General features: G+C 49.7%; 1 long non-coding RNA gene across 2 annotated transcripts in view; it reads left to right on the forward strand.

Annotated features, from left to right (window-relative positions):
- LOC131383501 (uncharacterized) overlaps positions 1-9,621 on the forward strand; it is a 17,451-nt gene extending 7,830 nt beyond the window's left edge. The window contains exons 2-3 of one of the 2 annotated variants that reach the window (XR_009213572.1): positions 6,382-6,437; positions 9,203-9,621. This is a non-coding gene — a long non-coding RNA (uncharacterized LOC131383501). Of the gene's footprint in view, positions 1-6,381; positions 6,438-8,435; positions 8,509-9,202 lie in introns of those variants that run through there. The other variant, XR_009213571.1, reaches the window with a different exon arrangement.
- Positions 9,622-9,912: the final 291 nt, after the last annotated feature.

Raw genomic sequence — 9,912 nt, forward strand, 5'->3', positions numbered from 1 at the left:
ACAGGGTTTCACCGTGTTAGCCAGGATGGTCTCAATCTCCTGACCTTGCAATCCGCCCGACTCGGCCTCCCAAAGTGCTGGGATTACAGGCGTGAGCCACCGCGCCCAGCCAATACCCTGCTTGCTTCCTTACTTCTCTCTAGTTCCTGTTTTCTCTTTTTCTTTTTTTTTTTTTTTTTTTTCTGAGATGGAGTCTTGCTGTGTCCCCCAGGCTAGAGTGCAATGGCGTGATCTTGGCTCACTGCAACCTCCACCTCCCAGGTTCAAGCAGTTCTCCTGCCTCAGCCTCCAGAGTAGCTGGAATTACAGGTGCCCGCCACTATGCCTGGCTAATTTTTGTATTTTTAGTATACCATGTTAGGCTGGTCTCGAACTCCTGACCTCGTGACCCACCCACCTTGGCCTCCCAAAGTGCTGGGATTACAAGAGTGAGCCACCATGCCTGGCCCCTAGATCTTGTTTTTTTACACATTGTTACATTTCTTCCCTCTATGTTAACTCTTAATTTTAGTCACTCAGGGAGATGGATTTGAGACTGATCTTCTATCTCCTAGGCTGTAGCACCCAGTTAAAGCCTTCTTCCTTGGCTATAATTGTCTCAGTGATTAGCTTTCTGTGGAGAAAGCAGCAGGACCTAGATGGAGGCCCTGGTGTTTCAGAAACAAGACCCCCTGCACTGCAGTGCTAGTTTTAGAAGTTCTCCAAGTGGTTCTTTTTTTTTTTTTTTTTTGAGACGGAGTCTCGCTCTGTCGCCCAGGCTGGAGTGCAGTGGCGTGATCTCGGCTCACTGCAAGCTCCGCCTCCCGGGTTCACGCCATTCTCCTGCCTCAGCCTCCCGAGTAGCTGGGACTACAGGCGCCCGCCAACACGCCCGGCTAATTTTTTGTATTTTTTTTTTAGTAGAGACGGGGTTTCACCGTGTTAGCCAGGATGGTCTCGATCTCCTGACCTTGTGATCCGCCCGCCTCGGCCTCCCAAAGTGCTGGGATTACAGGCTTGAGCCACCGCGCCTGGCCAGAAGTTCTCCAAGTGGTTCTAATGGAGTCAGTGTGAAGACCCACAGAGAGGCTAGAGAAATACTATCTAGGCTTCCTGGATGGTAAGACTCTTCCAGGGCCCTTTAAAAACAAAACCAAGGCAGGGCACAGTGGCTCACGCCTGTAATCCCAGCACTTTGAGAGGCCGAGGCAGGTGGATCACCTGCGGTCAGGAGCTCGAGACCAGCCTGGCCAACATGGTGAAACCCCGTCTCTATTAAAGATACAAAAATTAGCCGGGTGTGGTGGCACATGCCTGTAATCCCAGCTACTCGGGAGGCTGAGGCAGGAGAATCACTTGAACCTGGGAGGCAGAGGTTGCAGTGAGCTGAGATCGTGCCACTGCACTCCAGCCTGGGCAAAAAGAGTGAAACTCGGTCTCAAAAAATAAATAAATAAATAAATATAAAAATAAAAACAAAACCAGATTCCTGGACCCACAGCCACCCCTGTGGATAATGATTCAGTAAATTTGGGGTGGGGCCTAGTAATCTTTTCAATGCTTTTTTTTTTTTTTTTTAGCAAGCACTCAATTGATTCTTGAGATCTGGGGAGCTTGGGAAACTTAGCTGAGCTCCTAGGAGGATGCAGCAGCAGCTGAAGCCAGACAGAGGGGCTGAGACGTGCTATGGAAGGCTGGCCAAGGTTAAGCTCTGGTGCAGAGAACACAGGCAGCAGGACTCTGTTGGGAGGGAAATGATGTTCAGGGGGCCATTACAGAGCAGCTGAGGGGCTGCCCTAAGGCTAGGAGTGTAGGCCTGCTTTATTATTTCTTAATAGCTAACACTCTAAAACGTTCTTGGGCTGGGCGGGGCACGGTGTCTCACACCTGTAATCCCCGCACTTTGCGGGGCTGAGGCAGGTGGATCACTTGAGGTTAGGGGTTCGAGACCAGCCAGGCCAACATGGTGAAACCCCATCTTTACTAAAAAAATACAAAATCAGCTGGGCGTGGTGGCGCACGCCTGTAATCCTAGCTACTTGGGACGCTGAGGCAGGAGAATTACTTCAACCTGGGAGGCAGAAGTTACAGTGAGCCAAGATCGCACCATTGCACTCCAGCCTAGATGACAAGAGTGAAACTCTGTCTCAAAAAAAAAAAGAAAATTCTTGGGCCGGGTGCAGTGGCTCACGCCTATAACCCTAGCGCTTTGGGAGGCTAAAAGTGGTGAGGAGGCTCTTCCTCTTCCTCTGCCCCAGCCTGTGGGCATCAGCCCTGGTATGGACCTGGCACCATGATAAAGGATGCGGCCATGGTGAGGCATCTCCCACAGGCTTTAGGGGCATGAGACTTGGGCAAGTGGGCTTTGAAACAGGAGTGGGAGCTGGGTGTAGTGGTGCATGCCTGTAATCCCATACTTTGTGGGGGCCGAGGTGGGTGGATCACTTGAGCCCAGGAGTTCGAGACCAGCCTGGGCAATATAGTGAGGCCTCATTTCTTTTTTTTTTGAAATGGAGTTTCACTCTGGAGTTTCACCCAGGCTGGAGTGCAGTGGCGCAATCTCGGCTCACTGCAACCTCCACCTCCTGGGTTCCTGCAATTCTCCTGCCTCAGTTTCTCGAGTAGCTGAGGCTACAGGCGACTGCCACCACGCCCGGCTAATTTTCTTGTTTTTTTTAGTAGAGATGGGATTTCACCGTGTTAGGCACGATGGTCTCAATCTCCTGAATGTGAGGCCTCATCTCTATTAAAAATTGAAAAAGAAAGGCCAGGCACAGTGGCTCATGCCTGTAATCCCAGCACTTTGGGAGGCTGAGATGGATGGATCACCTGAGGTCAGGAGTTTGAGACCAGCCTGGCCAACATGGCGAAACCCCCATCTCTACTAAAAATACAAAAAATTAGCCGGGTGTGGTGGCTGGTGGATGCCTATAATCCCAGCTACTCGAGAGACTGAGGCAGGAAAATCACTGAACCCGGGAGGCGGAGGTTTTAGTGAGCCGGGATCACACCACTGCACTCCAGCCTGGGTAAGAGCGTGAGACTCTGTCTCAAAAAAAAAAAAAAAAAAATTTTTGAAAAAAAAAAAGTCAGCCAGGCATGGTGGGGTGTGCCTATAGTCCCAACTACTGGGGAGGCTAGGTGAGAGGATCACTTGAGCCTGGGAGGTGGAGGTTTCAATGAACCGAGATTGTGCCACTGCGCTGCACTCCAGCCTGGGCAACAGAGCAAGATCCAGTCTTCAGACAAAACAAAACAAAACAAAAACAGGAAGTTGCAGCTAAGAGGCTGGGCTGTGGGTAGGTAAAAGGGCTGGCTTTGGTGTTACCCCAATAACTCTGGGGGGCACGTTGGGAGTAGCTAACCCATCCCTTTGCTTCTTAGGGACATGTTCAGAGGCTCGGAGACAGAAGAGGGCAGATCTCATAATTGACAGAGACTTCTGCAGTCTAAGAACACAGGGGAGACACTGGCTGGGTCCACCTCGGCCGGTGGAAGGTCTGACCATGTTGTGGCGATCCCATGATGGGTTCCATGAGCCCAGTGGAATTGTCCAGACTGAACGGCCAAAGTAGGAGGAGGCTGAAAAGACAGGGCGGTTTCTAGGGGTGAGAAGCCATGGGGTTAAAGGAGGCTGGGAACACAGTGGGGGGAAACATTGGAATTTAGGCTCCCTCCAAGCCAAAAATGGTACTTGAGTGGCCACAGGCAAGGGCACAGGGGACCTCACACACTTGCAGTTTCCACACCACAAACACACCTGGCCAATGCCTTGCTTGCTCAGTCCGTGCTGGCGGGAGAAATCTTTCTTTTGTCATCTCTGGAGTGGGGATCGGGGACATCTTGGTTGTCCGTATGAGATCCTCAGGGTAAAGCCAGGCTTCTGGATTCTAAACACAGAGGGGTGGGCTGTTTCCAGTCTCATAGTAACTGCTGTGTTTTGAGGGATCTGTAGCTTTGTTTTTTGGTTTTTTGTTTGTTTGTTGTTTGTTTTTTTTTTTGTTTTTTTTTTGAGACAGGGTTTCACTCTGTCACCCAGGCTGCAGTGCAATGGTGTGATCTCGGCTCACTGCAACCTCCACCTCCTGGGTTTAAGTGATTCTCCTGCCTCAGCCTCCTGAGTAGCTGGAATTACAGGCACCTGCCACCACATCCGGCTAATTATTATTATTATTATTTTTTTTGAGACGGAGTCTCGCTCTGTTGCCAGGCTGCTGGAGTGCAGTGGCGCAATCTCGGCTCCCCACAATCTCCTCCTCCCGGGTTCAAGCAATTCTCCTGCCTCAGCCTCCCAAGTAGCTGGGACTACAGGCGTGTGTCACCACGCCCAGCTAATTTTTGTATTTGTAGTAGCGACGGGGCTTCACCATGTTGGCCAGGCTGGTCTTGAACTCCTGACCTCAGGTGATCCACCCGCCTCAGCCTCCCAAAGTGCCGGGATTACAGACGTGAGCCACTGCACCCAGCCAGGATCTGTAGCTTTGTCTGGGAGCTCCCATCCATCTGGATGTCTCCAGCCTTCTTGTTCCTAACTGCCCTGTCCTTGGCCACCATGCTGTCTGAACTTGCTGGTACGCTGTCCTCCCTACACCCCAGTGGTATGAGGTATCATCATTCCTCTATCCCCATTGTGCCTTCCTGCCTGTGCTTGGGCTGTTTCCCTTGCATGGGATTCCTTTTCTCAATAGATTCACCTGATAAACTCTCTTCCTGTCATCTCTTTCTCTCTCTCTCTCTCAAGACTTAACGCAGCCATTGTCTCCTTCATGAAGCCCTCCAAGGCCATTCTTATGGTGTAAGGGGCCCTCCTAGGACTCCCATAACACCCTGGGCATTATTTCTAGCCCGGCACCACACTGCTTTGAAATGGAGTGCTTTGAGGTCTGTCCCCCAAAACGAGTCTGGGAAAGTAGCTCATGTCTCATAGTGCTGCAGAAATGGCTCAATATCCTGCCACCACCTCATCTTCCTTCCCGACCCAGGGACACTGTCAGAGCCTCAGAAATTCCTCAGAATTTGCTCCTCTCGGTCCATGCCCCCAATCTGACCTGTTCCAGGTTATCATCTCTTTAACTTTTCCCTCCCCCATAAACGTGGCGTCCACTGGACTCTGTGGACTCTGCTTGGTCTCTGGGGCACTCCGATTCGCTGACTATTAAACATTTACTATGTGCTAAACTCAACTCTTGTAGAGGTGTGAGGAGGGAATAAGGGACAGAAGATAAACCTAAGAACTATTTTTTTTTTTTTAAACAGAGTCTTGCTCTGTCGCCCAGGCTAGAGTGCAGTGGCATGATCTCGGGTCACTGCAACCTCTGCCTCCTGGGTTCAAGTGCTTCTCTGCCCCAGCCTCCCAAGTGGCTGGAATTATAAGCACCCGCCACCACGCCCAGCTAATTGTTGTATTTTTAGTAGAGACGGGGTTTCACTCTCTTGGCCAGGCTGGTCTTGAACTCTTGACCTCATGATTCACCCCCCCACACCGCCGGCCTCCCAAAGTGCTGGGATTACAGGCGTGAGCCGCTGTGCCTGGCCAATTTTTAAAATTTGCATAGAAATGGGGACTCCCTTTGTTGCCTAGGCTGGTCTCAAACTCCTTCCCTCAAGTGATCCTCCCCTGCCTCGGCCTCCCAAAGTGCTGGGATCACAGGTGTGAGCCACTGCACTTGGCCCACAAACAATTTTAAATTAAATAAATGTATATCTGCACAGTCACTCACTTACTTCTGGTGAGCATTTTTTTTTATTTATTTAAAAAAATTTTTTTTAGACAGAGTCTCAGTCTGTTGCCCAGGCTGGAGTACAGTGTCACGATCTCTGCTCACTGCAACCTCCACCTCCCAGGTTGAAGCAATTCCTGTGCTTCAGCCTCCCGAGTAGCTGGGATTACAGGTGTGTGCCCCCACACCCGCTGATTTTTGTATTATTAGTAGAGATGGGGTTTCACCATGTTGGCCAGGCTGGTCTTGAACTCCTGACCTCAGGTGATCCACCCACCTCACACTCCCAAAGTACTGGGATTTACAGGCATAAGCCACCACGTCCAGCCGCATGGCTGATTTTTGTATTTTTTTTAGAGACAGGGTTTCGCCATGTTGGCCAGGCTGGTCTTGAACTCCTGGCCTCAAGTGCTCTGCCCGCCTCGGCCTCCCAAAGTGCTGGGATTACAGACATGAGCCACCGCGCCCAGCCTGGGCATCATATTTTCAAGGAGAAAGTCTAGTAGTACTAACTGCTAGGTTTATAATTTTGTCTGATCCTCCTAGAGGGTACATGAAGACTCAGGCCCCACCCATGGAGGGTAGAACACACATTTGCTGAAGACTCTATGTGCTGGGCTGACTCAACTGGGCTGGATTCCAGGCCCATCACTGACTATGCTTCTGTCATTTCAACGGAGAGAAGAGGAAATGAGGATAAGCTCCAGAGGGATGCAAGGGTGAAGTGCACTCACAAAGGTCAGTCTCCAGGGTAGAGGACACGCCCCACCCCTGCTGCCTTCCAAGCTCAGTCAGACTTCCAATGTCTGATTCTCAAGGTTCTGGAGAGTGGGCTCTTGGGACTGGGCTCCAACATCACCTCCTCCGAGAGGCCTGCCTAGCTCCTCCCCTCCCTCAAGCCAGATGTGGTCTCTCATTCTCTTCTGTTCACCAAAACAAGTTCTTGCCCACAGCAGGTAGATGTAGATCACTTTCACTAGCTTACTCCTAAGGAACATGGTAGCCTGCCTCAGCTTGCAGCCTTCCAGTATGTCTAAGCCTCACCGGAACTTTAAATGACATCAGCCATTTACATGAATAGATACAGGAAATACCTCTTTCCTACTTCACTTTAGGAAATAGATACTACTGTGTTTTGTTAATTTCAAGGCACACTTTTTTTCCTCCACATTTTAACCTCTCTAAAACAGGGCTGCACCTTCCAATGAGTGGGTAATGGGTACTCTCTCTTCCTTCCTTCCTTCTTTCCCTCCTTCCTTTCTTCCTTCCTTCCTTTCTTTCTTTCTTTCTTTTTTTTTTCTGAGACAGGGCCTCACTCTGTTGCCCAGGCTGGAGTGCAGTGGCTTCAATCACAGCTCACTGCAGCCTCAACCTGCTGGGCTCAAGCGATCCTCCCACCTCAGCCTCCCAAGTGGCTGGGACTGCAGGCACATACCACCAGGCCCAGCTATTTTTTTTTCTATTTTTTTGTACAGGCAGGGTGTCATGTTGTGCAGGCTGGTCTTAAACTCCTGGGCTCAAGCAGTCCTCCTGCCTTGGCCTCCCAAAGTGCTGGGATTATAGACCTGAGCCACCGTGCCCAGCCTAGATATTCTTTCTTAATGGTATATAAAATACTGCCACCTTTCCATAGATGTCCTCTTAGATTTGATGAAATAAAGCATTATCCCCGTGTTATAGCTGAGAAATTATAGACACATGAGGTTAAGCCACTCACCCAAGACACAGAGCCAGTACATGAAAGGGCAAGGCTTTAAACTCAGGCATTGGAGGAGGCCTGGAATCCTAGGTGTCTGTGGTAGGCCATCTCCAAGGCAGTCCCCAGTGATCCTAGCCTCCTGCTGTTCACACCCTTGTGTAATCTCCACCCCTTGAGGGTAGGCTGGACCTGGTGACTCACCTCTAAGGAACAGAATAAAGCAAGTGATGGGTTGTCATGTCCTGTGGTGGGCAAGTCTATGTACACGTATCCCCAAAACCCAAGGAAGCTGAGGCCAAAGACAGCGGCTGACAAATTCAGTTTCTTAGAAAAAACATTTCTTTTTTTGTTGTTTCTTTTTGAGACGGAGTCTCGCTCCATTGCCCAGACTGGAGTGCAGTGGCACCATCTAGGCTCACTGCAACCTCTGCCCCCTGGGTTAAGCGATTCTCCTGCCTCAGCCTCCCGAGTACTTGGGGTTACAGGTACCCGCCACCATGCCCGGCTGATTTTTGTATTTTTAGTAGAGACCAGATTTCGCCATGTTGGCCAGGCTGGTCTCGAACTCCTGACCTCAAATGATCTGCCTGCCTTGGCCTCCCAAAGTGCTGGGATTACAGGTGTGAGCCACCACACCCAGCCAAAAAGAAACATTTAATATAGATTTAGGAACAGAAGCCAAGTCTATGTCTCAGGCTGCTGCCAGACGTGATGGATCCCCACGCTATAAACATCCAGACCCAGGGCTTATATACCACAGGGCAGGAATGTGTAAGACAATTAAAGTTGAGACCTCAGAGAAAAGCAAGAATGTGATATGAATCTGCCTATGGGTAAGATTTCTGGTAACAGTAGATAAAGTAGAAATCTTAGAGGCATTCCCAGAATGGGGGTTACATAAGAAGTCAATGTGGTGGATTAGCATCCAAGATGGAGTTGCTCTGGCCTCCACATGTCACTTCTGCAGTTAGGTCCCCAAAGATCCTGGCTTGTCTTTCTCGCCATCTGTTGCTCTCACTCGCTTGCTCTGATTAAAGCCAGCTGCCACGTAGTGAGATGGTCTTTGGAGAGGCCCAAGTAGCAACAATCAACCATCAAGAAACAGAAGCCCTCAGTCCCACAATCCGAAAAGAATTGAATTATGCAAACAACCACAAGAATGAGCTTGGAAGCAGATTCACCCCAGAAGGACCTGGAGAAGAGTTGACTGTAGCCTCTGAGAGATCCGAGCCAGAGACCTGCTAAGCCACGCCCCCATTCCTGACCCACAGAAACCAAGATAATAAATGTGTGTTGTTTTAAGTCTCTAAGTTTTGGGTAATTTGTTAGATAGCAGTAGACAACTAACAGTCTCCAATATTTAACACCAGTTATTTACTGTGTTGGGTTGTGGGGACATTAAGGTGTTCTTCTAGCCTTCAGGGGGTACCTAGTCTGGTGAGGTAAGGCAGACATGTGTGATTGTGTTACTGTGTGTATTGGGTTATTGGGTGGGCTGGAGAGGGGACTGCCTATCTAACACAGCCTGGAGGTGTCAGGGCAGGCTTTTTGGGGAGGTGTCACTCACAAAGCAGAATTTTGAAAGGTGAGTGAGAGCTTGCCAGGTGCTATAGTTTGAATGTCTGCTCCAAAACTCATGTCGAACTATAATTGCCATTATGACAGTATCAAGAGGTGATTAGGTGACTGGATTACTGCAATTATCAGGAAGTGGGTTCTTGATAAAAGTGAATTCAACCCCCTCTTGCCCTTGCTCACTTTTACTTTCTCTTACCCTTCCACCTTCTGCCATGGGATGACACAGCACGAAGGCCCTCATCGGAGGCTGATGCCATTCTTTTGGACTTCCCAGACTCCAGAACCATGAATCAAATGAACAATTGTTTAGAAATTAACCCATCTCTGTTACAGCAACACAAATCAGCCTAAGATATCAGGTGAAGAAGGCAGAGAAGCCGTGAGGAGGAAAGGAGGAGAACACAGATTTTCTCCCTCTCCTCAATGGATTTGGGAAATTGTTTTAAGACTGCATGCTTGGCAAGAGGGTACTCCACAGCTATGTGCTTGATGCAAGAGTGAGTGATTCATCCCACCACATCTCAAAAGTCTGTGAGTCAGCTAGTTCTTCCCGGGCTCAGACCTTTGTGAGAGTGGGATTTGAGTTGACTACGTGTGTTGAAGTGAGGGCGTTGAAGATTGTGTAATGGTTTTGTTGCTTTTTAACCAGGGTCAGGATTGACCTTTGGAGTGTTGTCAGGGTCGAAATTAAAAGGCCTGGGTACAAATCAGAGTCAGTGTTTGGGACAGGCTGGGGCAGAAGGTCAGGGCTCCTTTTTTACATTCTCTTTACACTAGACCTGTCATAGCTCCTCTGGGAGCTGAGCCTGGCAGATTTTAAGCAACCCTTCACCCAGGGAAGATTCAGAAACTGAGCAGAAGGGATGAGGGCAAGGCCAGGCCCTGGGGGACAAGGCTAGTGTGAGCCAAGAGTTGCAGCCAGCACTTCCCTGGCGC

Source organism: Hylobates moloch, unplaced genomic scaffold (genome assembly GCF_009828535.3).
Source record: "Hylobates moloch isolate HMO894 unplaced genomic scaffold, HMol_V3 SCAFFOLD_5, whole genome shotgun sequence".
Lineage (NCBI taxonomy): Eukaryota > Metazoa > Chordata > Mammalia > Primates > Hylobatidae > Hylobates > Hylobates moloch.